Below are 14449 nucleotides of genomic sequence, written 5' to 3' on the forward strand. Positions count from 1 at the left end.
ATATATGAATGAGATTCCATTCCTAACTATGCAGGCCATTCCCCTACCCTTATCTCTAGCAATCTTGCTGTCATATGTCAGTGTGTCAGGCTGGTGGTGTTAGCTCTTAAACCAAGGACATAGAAACACAAACTAAAGAAAGAGAAATATTTCAAGACTGTTTGTTTCTGGGGAAGCTTTCTCCTGGCCCGTGGGACCTCACCGCCTGGTAGGCCGCAGCCTGAAAAGCCCTTGGTGCTGGTCTCTCGGACCCCAGAGCCTCCTCGGGCACAGCCTGAATGGCTCATGGTGCTGTTTGGAAAAGGCATGTGCAGGGCTCTGCCGACAGCCACAACTGAAATTTACAAGAATTCTAAGGATGCGGCTTCCAGCTGCTGCTCCTGTTTCTATGGCAACGGATGATGGAGCAATGAAAATGGGGCAAAGGGCTTTAAAATAATCCCAGTGATTGATGTCCTGCCTGTGAATCTGAGGTGGTTGGTGGGAGTGACGACATGCCTGGGTGAATTATGGGCACTTCTGGGTGCATGGATTGCACTGTTGAAGTCTCATAAATATCTGTCAGTGTGAACTTTGGGCAGTTCCCCTTGCCCCATCACGCTGGCCTCTCCTTGTGCACTAAAGGACTCTGAGCCCTTTAGAAAGGCTTCTTGAAGCCCTGAGATACCAGGATAATGAACACAGTATGTGAGTCTAGACAGACACACCCAGGGGTATGAAGCATGTGGAATATCATTTTGTTGCTTTAAGAAGAGGGGCAGCCCAGTGGAGAACGGTTGTGCTCTAGCTGTCTTTCCAACTGTACTCCAGGAGGGAAGCTGCTCTCATGAGGCCAGTGTAAAAGGCCACTTAGGATAGTGGACAAGGGACCCTTTCCTCTGCCTTTCCGCACGCTAGGCCATTGGATATTTAAGGTTTGAATCGGCTCTCACTCATCGCAGTGTTGCCAATCCCTGGTGTTCAGTAACCATGAATCAACCCCAACCAATTTGGCTTTAAAATCATGTATGGTGCCACCTATCCACCTGGTTACCTCCTTTAGCACTAAGCTCCTTACACGTTTTGATGGACGTCCCTGGGTTCTTCTGGATCTCGCCTCCCACTCAACTGGGTGTAACTTTTTTATTTTCTTCCCATATGAATTTATTTGACAGTGCCTCCAACCCCCTTGCTCCTTCCTGGCAAGGTCACCAGGGCAGCTTGGAAGGGAAATTCTAGCCACAGGGTAACCCACACTTACTTGCCAGATAGTTGGAGACTCCCAAGAAATATCTCAAACACATACAATATATTGAACAGAGTAATTATATTAAACAGGAAGAAAATGTGACATAAGATGGCAAAACGCTACTCTTAGGGTCACCGGTGCCCATGCTGATAATACCCATGAATTCCCCCAGTCGTGTGACCTGATATAGAAAACATAAAACTAGAGTCCCGTTGGTACACGTACTTTGTAGGGGCCCTTGATGACCTGTGACCACGATCTCTTCTATGCAGCATTTAGCAGTTTGGCTGACTGGGCTCCATTGTGAGGCTTGGGGGGCTCACTCAGCCTAGCTGGTAGGTGGGGGAGTTTTCCCAACAAAACTCTACAGACTTGGAGTCATCTTGAAGAGGGAAAGGCCCAAGCTGAGGGATTTTGCTTCCAGGTCCCCAGAGGCCAGTTCTCAGAGGGATCCTACATGCAGAACTGGGCTTCACCAGCCCCCACAGCCAGTCCTGCCCTTTCTGTGGCTGGCTCCAGACTGCTCCAAAAATGGCTTCTCCCCTCTCCAGAGCTCCCAGGGGAGGGGATCTCACTTCCTATGGGTCAGGCTAGCTCTTCTCCCTGGGCTTTCACTTGTCAGTCATGTGGCTCTGCCCCCTCTTTTCTCTCAGACACTGCCCCTCCCCTGAGTAGGCACCCTGCTATCCTCCCAGCGCCGATAGGGCCCTGTTGCTCCAAACAGTGGCTCTCCTCTCTCCCTCTGGGTTCCCCAACAGACTCTAAGTCATCCTTAGACCCCCGTTCCTTCCAGGGACACCGCCCCTCCCTGAGGTACAAGCGCCCAGAGCCCCAAGAACCCAGGTCAGCTCCTCAGCGGCTACTCGTCAGATTTTTAAAAAGAACAAATGTTGGGTTCTGTCTATTTGCCTTTTTGTGTTTCAGCTTTTAAGACTTGCAGTTTCAAACTGTGCTCCACATTATTGAAGGCTAGAAATTTACTTTAAAAAAAAACAGAAGCTGAAACTCCCATGTAATTCTTGAACTCCAGGAGCTGGAGCTGTGAGAAAGTCACCAAACATTGCGAGACTCACAATAAACTCACTAGAGTTCATAAAGCTGCTTACATCCTTCTTATGTCTGTGGAGACCCATTGATCTCAGTGGAGTTACCCTGGCTTATAAAAGCAAGCTAGGAGAATCAGGCCTTTTATCTCTCTAGGGAGCACATTATCCCTGCATGTCTTCTGCCACAGACTCTCTGGGTATGTCTCGGAAACAGGTAAAGATGTCTGTTTTCTGTTTGTCCTTTAGGATTTTGCATGGTCTTGCTGCTTGAGTCTGCAAAGCATTAGATGCATCACCAACCAAGGTTATTGCTGTTTAGATGAGTACATAATATTGATCACTCGCTTTAGTCAGGGTTAAAAAAGCTTTTTGCTCACACACTAACCTGGCAATTCACCTGCTTGCAGAAGGGAAATTGTCCAGTAAGTTTCTCAAACATCCTAAAGAAGCAACCACTCCCCCTCTCCACCTTCCTTGCTCCCCTGAAAACTCTGTAAATTGCATCTTCCCTCATCCTTCCTTGCCCTATGCTCTCCCTAAGGCACCAGCCAAGCACATGCATTGTTGTGCTGTGTTCTGCCTGTGAGCTTGCATCACTTTGGCTTCTCTTCTGGGGCTCAGTGAAGGCCTGTCCTGCCTGCCAGGTCAGAGCAGATGGAACTGGGGGGTAAGCGATTTCCACTCAGCAGAGCTGTTTGGGGAAAGGGAATGCTTCCCTTCAGCTTGACACTTTGCCGTGATGCCTGCCATGCCAATTCTCAGGATTACCACAGGGTCTCCTAAACCCAGGGAAGCTGGTGTATTGGGCGATTTTCTTACTCAGGCTGGGGGCAATGGGTGTGCTGCATGAGAAGAGAGGAGCAGCTTCAGTGGTGAGCTGGAGCCAGTTCACACTGGTTCACGCGAACTGGTTGTTAAATTTTGAAGCAGTTTTAGAACCGGTTGTTAAAAATTGTTATGGCTCCCGGCCGGGGAGGCTCCCCCAACCCCTCCTCCGCCTTTCCCCCTCTCGCAGAGCCTCAGCATGCCGCGCTGCAGCGCTCTGGGCCGCTCGGCAGCTCCTGACGGTTTGAGCGGCATGGTAAAGGGGTGGGGCTGAGAGCTCCAGCGGGCCACGTGGCATCCAGACACGCTGCCCTAAGCAGCATGGTAAGGGGGCTGGGCCAGGGCTGGGAGGAGGGGTTGGATAAGGGGCAGGGAGCGATTGGAGGGGGTGGAGGTTCTGGGGGGGCGGTCAGGGGATGGGGAACGGGGGGGGTTGGGTAGGCATGGGAGTTCCAGGGATCTGTCAGGGTGGTGGTGGACAGGGAGTGGGGAAGTTGGGTAGGGGGTGGGGTCCTGGGGGGCAGTTAGGGGTGGGGGGTCTCGGGAGGGGGTGGTCAGGGGACAAGGAGTAGTGGGGGGGATTGATGGGTTGCAGGTTCTGAGGGGGACAGTCGGGAGCAGGAAGTGGGTGAGGGTCAGATAGGGGGCAGGGACAGGCTGTTTTGGGAGGACAGCCTTCCCTACCCGGCCCTCGATACAATTTTGCAACCCCGATATGGCCCTCTGGCGAAAAAGTTTGCCCACCCCTGGTCTAGTTTATTATTTTATTAACAGGGGTCGCACTTGCCTCGTTCGTTATGTTGATATGCGTTTAATAAAGCAATACTTTGTTTCTATTGTAATAAAAATGTAAAATGTGTTTTTTAATTGTTAAGTCTGACTCCCCATGACTCAATGCATTGCCACTTCTTATGGAGAAAGGTACAAAAAATACACACTGTGGCACATCCCTTAAATCAGAACTTTTTATAGGGAACCAGTTGTTAAGATTTTGGCAGCACATCACTGAGCAGCTCCCTTTGTATAGTATTGCAGCGGTGCCAACTGCTTCTCATTCTGCAACACAGGAGAGAGCCAAAATGAATCTGTAGAGATTCTGATCTGCAATCAGCTGCCAGGCCCAATATCAGATGGACATGCAACTAATAAAGGGCCAGCAAGGCTGCCCACATTGTAGGCAGTAAAAATCAAGGAACCCCATAAATAACCTGAACCGCAGGAGGGTTTAGGTACAGGACTTGTGTGAGAGGGAAGGGCTGCCTTCGTGTGGTCCAATGAGAGAGGACAGGGCCAAGGGGACACTGCAGAGCCAGTGTCAGACAGTAGTTACGGTCTAGCATTGACTGTATTGTAACTGTAGCTAGTCCTGGGCTCAGTTTGTCCCCCTGGGAATCATTTAAGGCCTGGACCGGAATGAGATCAGGCACCTATGAGTCTTTGGTAGGTAAGAGGAGCCTGTGTGACAAAAAGAGGAGAATGAAAAGTCAGGCCAACTTCAAGTCTCAGGCCTGCTCCACTAAGGAGAACAACATGTACAAAATAAGCCCAAAGAACAGTGTAGTAATAGCCATAAGGAGTAAGAACACCAGACCCCCTAGCAGGGAATTTAGCCCAGGTTCGTTTTGGTTCAGGGCCTCCTTCCCCTCTGAATTCTGCATGAGAAAGTCCTCAACTCATTGAAATGAGTGTCCACATTCCAGTCAAAAAACACAAGGCCAGTTTCTGCCCTGCATTCAAGATCCACTCAGCAGGGAGAGGGGAGATGGTGTCAAGAAACTGGCTGCAGCTCCCCGATCCTGTGGGCTCATCTGCACCAGCCCTGGAGAGAGTTAGAGTAGCTGAAGGGGTGTTCTAACTTACACCACTGCGGTTGGTGTCTTATGTACCCTGTGCCAATGAGGATAGACATAGTGGGGTTCTACTACAATACGCCATCTATGCTGGGGTGGGGAGTCAGCTGGCGCAGGTGCCCTCTGCATCAGATTCATGCCAGCATGCAGTCTGCTCTAACAGGGGACTGACATGGGAATGCAGCTGTGGGAGAAGGATGGTGCAGGGAACTGAGATGGGGGTTCAGAAGACAGATGGGGGTGGGTCAGCCTTGGAAGTTGTGAGTTTAATAACAATACATAGCTCCTACATTGAGATTTTCACCTTGAAAATATTTACAAACTGGATCCATGGGTGACACCATTGCTTGCACCAGAGCTCAATCTGGTCTACAAATTAACCCTCCCAAAACCCCTGTGCAGTCAGTAAGCTGACCGGTAAAATAAATCCTCCTATAATGATTGACAGTCAATGTAAGCTATGGAGTTGTGGACAATTACTGTAGAATGCAGTCATGTTCTTGTAAGGATATTGTCCCCATTTATAGGGACTGACACACAAAGATTGTGCCTGGCACAAAGTTATATGGGGTGACTCAGTGGCAGAGCTGTGAATAGGGCTCAGGTTTACCTCTCTCTCAGTCCTGTGCTCATAGGACTTATTGAAAACCATACTGCAGAGCAAACCATGGGAAAGATTGGTCTCTTCTGTGGCTCCCATGGATTCTGAAAATACAGTCAACTGGTATTTGCCATTGTTCTCTGCATTGAGCTGGGATTTCAGGGGATTTATCATAGAAATAGCATCCTTCTTTGGCTCTTGAATTGCTGCTGTCATTAGAATGTAAGTTTTGTTTTCATTCTAATATGGCACAAGCCTCAGCAACTTTTGTAGCTTTCTTGCTGCCTGTGAGGAGCCTGCGATAATGTTCTTTGAATTGCTAAGCAACCGCAGCCCATTCTCTCACATGGAGCAAATTGAAACATTGATTTATCTATTTGTTTTGCAACTAGCACTCGCGGCTTCATTACTCCATTCCCTAGGGCCACCCTCCTACACGCTCGGATTGGAAATTAACTCTTTTTACCGAAGAACGTACATGGATTTGTTTTTAATTTGAAGAGAACCCAGAAACAATAGTGCTGTCTGGCTAGGCGTGTGCGCGCGCGTGTGCACGTGCATCAGAAAGAAAGCAGGGAGTCTCCGCTTTGCTTGGCTGTGGAGATTGGTTTTGTGGGACTGACGCAACAGCAGTATGTCATTTGACCATTATGTGCCAAGCACAGGTATGTGGTTTATGCTCATCATACCTTTACCACAGCACCTCCAAATCCAACTGGTGGCTAGGGGGGACACAGACAGATGCAAACACAAAGCCAGAGTCAGCAGCAATGTAAACCGTGACCCGAGATTCACATCAAATGCAAGTGACCAAGGCCAGTGACCCAAATCTCTGTGGGTGTGCAAAACAAGGGGCAAGTTAAAGCAAGGAGATTTTGTGCAGCTCCACGTGTGATGTTTTATACAAATTGTTTAATGAATTAATTTACGAACTTGCAAATAATTTGGGTATAACCATAAACCTCAGCATTAGAAAAGTCTATGAATTTAGTGCTGGTGAAAGGCATTGGAGTGACAGCTCTGCATATCTACAAGCTACAACCTTCTGCATATGACCCAGGCCTGATTTGTGCAGGGGTGGATTTTACTGTAGCGGCAACATGGGTTGTTCAGTCTTCATGGCCAGGAACCTCTCCGCTGAGTCTGCCAGTTAGTTCAAAGCCTGTGGTGAATTTGTCATGGCAGAGCTGGAACTGGGACTTGCCAAATTCATCTCAGATGAGAGACACCAAACATCCATAGTTGGGATCAGCTCTTAATCCCTGTTGAACTGATTCTGGATTAAAACTAGTGACCTGCCAGTGTAATGTAGCCCATTAGTAGTACCTTGAGACATCCAGTTGCCCAATTACTGCTAACTTAAAAGGGGCCTGCCTCTCTCTCTCTCTCTCTCCATCCACCCACCCAATCCACCAAAAAACTGTTAAAAAATGATAAAGTTGCAAATCAAGGATTCAAAATTTAGGAAATGCATGAATTAATGCCTGCCTCCTTGTACTCACTGATTATGATACAGTCTTTAATTACATGGTCACGTAATGTTTTCCAGCACAGGACTTCTGCAGGGTTTGAATGCAGGACAGTCAGTGCCTCAGCACTGAAATTTTCACTTGAGATAAAGGAGTAATGTGTATCAGAAGTAAACTATTGTTCTCCATGTGAACCAGTTCCAAGAGGGGACCTGGCACATGCTTTGCCAGTGTGTTGCAGTACTGTGTGTGGGTGAGCAATGAAATATTGGGTTTCAGGATTCCTGGGTTCTATTCCTGATTCCGTGAGCAGAGGGTGGTATACAGAAGTGATTAGAGACAGCATAGCCAGGAATAGATTTGGCTCATTCATTCTGAAAGACAGTACGGCTAAGTGGATGGGTCTGTCATATTAGAGAGCTGGGTTCCATTCCCAGCTGTGCCTGAAATGAGTTTATGCAACCTGTCAGATACCTTATTTGTAAAATAGGGGGAAGCTAGTTTCCTGCCTCCTAGGACAGGGGTCTGAGGGCACATTTGCTGAGCAGGAGATTTTACCTGAGTGGACAGGCATGACAGGGCTGCCAAAAGCTTAAGTGTCACATATGATGCATGGCACTTGGCAGGTCATCTTCTACACCTTCCTGCTCTTGCTTTTCCTGCTGCAGCCTCTCCCACACACTGGTTCGTTTACACCACTTTGATCTAAAAAAGAAGATGAGATGTTTCAATCAGTACTACGTAGCAGCTGACCTTCATGATTTTAAAAATAAACTAAAATAAAAATAGAATATTTCAACAATTATATTGTGTCATCGTAGTGCATGTTACAGAAGTGCTTATTATTAACTACTACGGACATGTCATTAGATAATGTAAACATAATATACAAATTTAAAAAAATAAAATTCAAAATGAAATGTAAAGTTTCCCAAAACAAACAAACATTTTCCCATAAGGAATTTTTGTAGAAATTAACATTTTTTTCTAAACCTCATTTTAGACAAAAATGGCATTTTTCATCACAAAACATTTGACAACCTATTTCTGATTAGCTCTACTCTTTACCTAACCTGCATTTGTCCCTGGAGTTCCACAGAGTACATTCCCTTATGCCACCTGTGTGTTTTTACCTAGTGAGGTTGGCTCTGTTCATTCAACTATCAGAGGGGTAGCCGTGTTAGTCTGGATCTGTAAAAGCGGTAAAGAGTCCTGTGGCACCTTATAGACTAACAGACATATTGGAGCATGAGCTTTCATGGGTGAATACCCACTTCGTCAGATGCATGTAGTGCAAATTTTCAGAGGCAGGTATAAATATGCAAACAAGAATCAGGCTAGGGATAAGGAGGTTAGTTCAATCAGGGAGGATGAGACCCTCTTCTAGCAGTTGAGGTGTGAACCCCAAGGGAGGAGAAACTGCTTTTGTAGTTGGCTAGTCATTCACAGTCTTTGTTTAATCCTGAGCTGATGGTGTCAAATTTGCAAATGAACTGAAGCTCAGCAGTTTCTCTTTGAAGTCTGGTCCTGAAGGTTTTTTTTCTCCAGGATGGCTACCTTTAAATCTGCCATTGTGTGTGGACACAAATCAGATATTAGGAATGGCAATATACAAAAACCTGTAAGAGAACACTTCAACCTCCCTGGACACACAATGGCAGATTTAAAGGTAGCCATCCTGGAGCAAAAAAACCTTCAGGACCAGACTTCAAAGAGAAACTGCTGAGCTTCAGTTCATTTGCAAATTTGACACCATCAGCTCAGGATTAAACAAAGACTGTGAATGGCTAGCCAACTACAAAAGCAGTTTCTCCTCCCTTGGGGTTCACACCTCAACTACTAGAAGAGGGCCTCATCCTCCCTGATTGAACTAACCTCCTTATCCCTAGCCTGATTCTTGCTTGCATATTTATACCTGCCTCTGGAAATTTCCACTACATGCATCTGATGAAGTGGTTATTCACCCACAAAAGCTTATGCTCCAATATGTCTGTTAGTCTATAAGGTGCCACAGGACTCTTTGCTGTTAATTCAGCTAGTGACTTGTTGGTCCCTGGTGATGCCTCTGGCTATTCTCAAGTGAAATAAACATGTTTGTTTACATCAGTGTAAACCCTATTTAAGCCAGTGTCTGATGAAAATTCAGACACCCACTTTATTAGTTACTGAAGATTTCCATAAATAGATTTTGGCTCAGGCACCGAAACAGGCTTTACAGTGAGTAGAAGGTTTAGAGTGCTCCTCTTATAACGAAAAAGATGCTGCCCCACAATGGCTCCTAGATGTCATGTCCCTTCACAATGACTTTTTCCTTTTTTTAACTGGCATTTGGACTTAAATCTCTTAGCTCCCAAAATAATATGGCAACATGACTAAGAACCTGTCTTGTTCTTCACAGGATTCTGTAGCTGAGCTCTGGGTCACTGGAACTCTGGTGTTGTGCCCTGTTCCCCATTGGTCTCACTGGACAAAATTGTGTCTCTGCTACATAAAATCCTTGGGATAGGGCTGGGGGAGGAAAAAACAGAAGATTCTGTGGGGAGAGGTCCAAATTGTAGGAACTTTCCAGTTCATTCCACTTGAGCTTGGCAAAAAGAACAATGTATGATCCCTTCAGTCCTGCTCTTAGCATGACCCCTCTCCCTCAACACTTCGGAGGGTTCTGGGGATGGGGGATATGATGCCATGGAGACAGGCAATGCCTCCTTCCACCCATGGAGCCAAATCTGTAGGCAATGGGGAGCCTCTGCTTGTGGTCCTGGAAAGCCAACTCCCCTGCACTAAGTACTGGTTCCCAGTTAGAAGTGGGGCCTGGGTGCCGGCTCCTCCCCTGTCCATTGATAGCTCTGTGGTAGGAGAATGACCACTCCATCAATATGAAGGGAAGTGGTAATAGGCAAGAAATATGGATAGTGGAGAAAGTGGTGGAAGGACAAGTGTGATGAATCAAATTTAATAAACTAGCAGATAAGAGGCTCTATTGATTGGATCCTCTGGAATTCACACCGTGTCAACAAACAAAAGGAATAATTGCTCATTAAACCTAAATCAGGAGCCCGATTATTTTCAAATAATCTCCAGGAAAGTAACAGTAATTAATAGTCTTTAAACTGCAAGCTGGTGCTGCTCATCCTCAGATTACCTCTTGGTCTAGCTGTGCCTTCCAGCTCTCAGACTGCACTCCCAATGGCCATTTCTCACATGTGAAATGCATTATTAAAATACACTTAAGAAAAACAGCAGCAAATGCCTTCCCTTCGCAGAGCTGGCTGCCTCTGCTGCATCAGACAGTTAACTGCTGAATGAAAAGAAATGATGAAGTGTGAGGTTATTTAGAGGCTCAGTTTGGCAGGGCAGGATGTGCTTAAAATGAAGATGTTGCTGACTAATAGAAAAAGAAAAGAGAGAGCAGAGTTAAAGAAAAGTGTGGAATGCCCTGGGTCATCAGTACCTGTGGTGTGAGCTAATTGTATCTGCTTACACTTTTCATAACCAGAGACCTTAACAGAGGAAGGCGCCAAGCAGGCATCTAGAGACAGCAGGTCTGAGTTCTTTGATCACTGGACTGGGAACCAAATGTTATCCCTGCTACAGACTGCCTCTGTGACATGGAGGAAGTTGACTCACTTCTCTGCTTCAGCTTCCTGTCTGTGCAATGGGATGACAACATGCACCATCTCACAGAGAGGCTTTGCCTCCTGGCTTGCTAATGTCTGTACAGAGTTTGGAAATTGTAAATGGCCTAGAAGAATGTAGTTGTCATCTTCTCTCTGGTTCGTAAGAATGGTGTGATGGAAGCAAATCTGAAGATCCAATACATGCTGGGGTTTAGTATTATTTAGAGCTGTTTCATATAGTGACGGTAGATGGTGCATGGTGTGTCCATCTCTGAGTCTTGAGCAGGTGAAGTTCAGGTTTCTGTGACACAAGGCTGAGAATTTCCATGCCCGAAACGCTACGGCTGGGACATCCAGTAATTCAAGTAGAGGGCTCACAGGGAACCATCTAACTATTTCATCAGAGGATACAGGAAGAAATTATTCAAATAAAATTCATTTTATTTAATTCAAACTAAGGCAATTTCCCCTAACTTTTACTATAGGCTTTTTAGTGGGTCAGACTCACTGCAGCATAATCACACCTCAGCATGAGGGCACCTGCGGGCAAAGAGTGATAAAGCCTCTTGGATGTTCTCTGCGTCCAAGGGTTCAGCTGGCTGAACAATTCTAAGGGCTCCTATAACAATGCAAAACAATGAGCTGGCAATATCCAAACTGGGCCTTTTGTACTGAAAGCTAGTGCCCCCTGAAGGAGAGCTGAGCCTGCCTTCCCGCCATCAGTTATTTTTTAATTTAAATTAAAAATCCCTGTTTTAATTAACATTGTGTCCTATCACAAGGTGCTGACATCCCACTGTAGTGCAGAGGGGCTGAGTGTCAGAGGAAAGCTCTTGCCTACCAAGGGTGGAAGAACTGATGAGATCTCCCACTTGCTGCTTTCATGAAACTATGGGGATGTTGCATGGCTTCATAGATTCCAAGGCTAGAAGGGACCATTGTGATCATCTAGTCTGACCTCCTGTATAACACAGGCCACAGAACTTCCCCAGAATAATTCAGAGCAGTTGCTAGGTTGTTGGGGAAGTTCTCTTCATATTGTGTGTGAATGACAGGGTCCTGGGTCTCACCTACCTTAGCTGCTGAAGAGAGAAGCCCGTCTCTGACCCACTTAGTGAAGTAGCATTCTCCTCGTGCAGTGTACAGAGTTTGTAGCTGTGATCCACCCCCAAGAACGAAAGGCCATCTTTACTGCCCATCTAGTCAGTTATCTGAGTTTGAATTCCGACTGAGAAGCTGGGATCACAGAATATGCATCAGCACTGCACAGCTGCATTCTAAATCAAAACAATCAAGTTTAAATTTCTGTTTTATTCTTCACTGTAAACGTGCCTAAAGTGGGTTAGTGGATCAGAGCAGATTCACTCAGTATTATTTATGGGATGCTTCCTTTCAGCTCTTGCTGCTTGACTGGATGCTGATAAACAAGACTCCATGTTCTAGCAGCCTTCTCTTCTCTGTCTATTTTTAACTACAGGAATCTCATCTCTCCTGTCCCCTTCTCTGCTGAAATCTGCTCATGGATATTACCATACAAACTAGCCACCATGGCCAAGATCTGAGTATGGCAATGCCAATGCCCTTTCCCCAGCTCTGAGCACACCCAGTGCCAGAAGTCCTCAAGTCCAGCCTCCTGCGCTGTGGCAGGGCCAAGTAAACCTAGACCATCCCCAACAGGTGTTTGTCCAACCTGTACTTAAAAACCTCCAGTGATGGGGATTCTACAACCTCCCTTGGAACCCTGGTCCAGAATTACCCTTAGAGTTAGAAATATCTAACATCTAACACAAATCTCTCTCGCTGCAGATTAAGCCCATTACTTCTTGTCTTACTTCAGTGGACATGGAGAACAATTGACCACAGTCTTCTTTATAAAAGCCCTTAACATATTTGAGGACTGTTAACAGATCCCGCCCCCCTCAATCTTCATTTCTCAAGACTAAACATGCCCAGTTTTTTTAACCTTTCCTCATAGATTGTTTTCTAAGCGTTTTAACCCAGTCTGTGAAATGGCTGATACAACCTGTGCCCCGCAGTGTAAGGTGAGGATGTCACTCAGTGCATATGAAGGTGCTGTGAAGATGAACAAGGGCTAGGTGTTATCAGCCTGTCCTTTGCAGTCATGCTCCAGTTCTGCTCAGGAAGGTGAGAGACTAGGAAGAGTGGGTGTCAGAAAGGCCTATCCTGCTCCCAGGCTCTGTGGTGTCTGAACATGAACAGGGAGCATACAGCGTTACCAGGCTTGCATCTGCTACATGACTCCTGTGTCTCAAGGGGCCATTTCACAAGCGGGCAATTCTCTCTGCACTCCTCATACCCACACGTACCCTCCTAGCGTTCCTGGAGGCCTCTCTCTCTACACTGGTGTCTGCTTCTCTGAGCTATCCCCATGTTCAGTATCCTCTGATTTATGTATTTATTGGTTTAGATTTCAAACTTATACAAAGGGCACCCATACAGCGCTCTGGGTCTGTGATGTACACCAGAGAGAGAATGTAAAAACCAACCAAAGAAGCAGCAATCTTTCCTCCCAGCCTCCTATGCATCTTTTCATCACCAGTCATGTGTCCAATGCAGCGTAAAGCCCCCATCACACTTCCATCCCCTCTTGCATTGCAACCTTGGAAAGGGTAGAAACTTCAGCTGGATGGATGTTACCCCTCCACGTCTGTGTTTGGAAAGTTGTCAAGTGAAATGTGTGTGAAGTATCATTTTCAGTAAAAATTAACACATCAGCCCAACTGGTTCTATCTTTCACTATAGATACAGGTACCTACTATATGGAGTGTCAGGGATGCATGTTTTGGTACTTTGGTTCCCTTTTTTGAACTGATAAGTGTGTAAATTTTACTTCTATACTGTTTGAGGTCAGAGAGGCTGATTTCACCAGCTCCCATTAATATTTTAAGGATTTGGGGGATATATTGATATTTTCTGAAGATAAGCTGCCAGGATTTGGGAAAATATTATAAAAAGGTGGCCTGTGTTCCTGTTCTCTTATCTGACTCTGAACCTTATCAGGGCTTTAAAAAATATGTGTGATAAAGCTCTTCCAAAGCAGTCAGAGCAATAATGCATCCTCTGTGACTGTATGCTAAGAAGCGTCTCCCGCTCCTTAAATAACAGGTAAGCAGTCACTTCACTCAGGATCAGAAGAGCTGTGTCCTTGGAAGGGGAAACTGGGGCTCCTCCATATCACACTGGATTAGAAGAGGGGAGGTTTAGGTGCAGCGCTCTCCTCCTGAGGGGCTGCATGGAGAGTGGGTCAGGTCCTCTCACAGTATTATCCACAGGTTAGCTCCCAACACTTCCTAAGTAAAGTATTCAGAGTAGATTTGTGCAAATAACTTACTTTTTTTCATTTGCTGGCAGTTCCAAAAAATCAAAAAAAGAAATTGATTGGACATGAACTGAAAGTAACATTTTCAGAATTTTCAGCAAAACACAAAGGAAATGAAAGGCTAGACTAACAAAACAGGAGGAGGAGGAAATAATGCTGCTTCCGCCCTCGCCCCCATTATACCAAATAGCTCAGTGATTAGGGCACTCGGCTGGGTTGTTGGGAGGCTTGGATTCAAATCCCTGCTCCAGATTACTCCCAGGCTAAAGGGTACTCTGGGTGCAGCTCTCTCGATCTCTCCTGCTGAAGCTGTTCTGCTTGTATAAATATGTATTCATTGGGGCAGGGTCTGGAACCAGGGTGTCCTAATCCCCAGGCTTCTGAGTCATTCTCTTGTTGGCCCACTGACTAGTCATGTATGTTATACAAAGTGGAACAGCGTGAACAGGAGCGATTGAGAGAGACCCACCCCA

The 14449-nt window shown here is 46.1% G+C and overlaps 1 protein-coding gene across 17 annotated transcripts in view; it reads left to right on the forward strand.

Annotated features, from left to right (window-relative positions):
- The window catches only part of CAMTA1 (calmodulin binding transcription activator 1), a 939042-nt gene that overhangs the window by 698900 nt on the left and 225693 nt on the right, over positions 1 to 14449 (forward strand). The gene's annotated exons all lie outside the window — the stretch shown is intronic.

The sequence above is a fragment of the Caretta caretta genome, chromosome 18 (genome assembly GCF_965140235.1).
Source record: "Caretta caretta isolate rCarCar2 chromosome 18, rCarCar1.hap1, whole genome shotgun sequence".
NCBI lineage: Eukaryota > Metazoa > Chordata > Testudines > Cheloniidae > Caretta > Caretta caretta.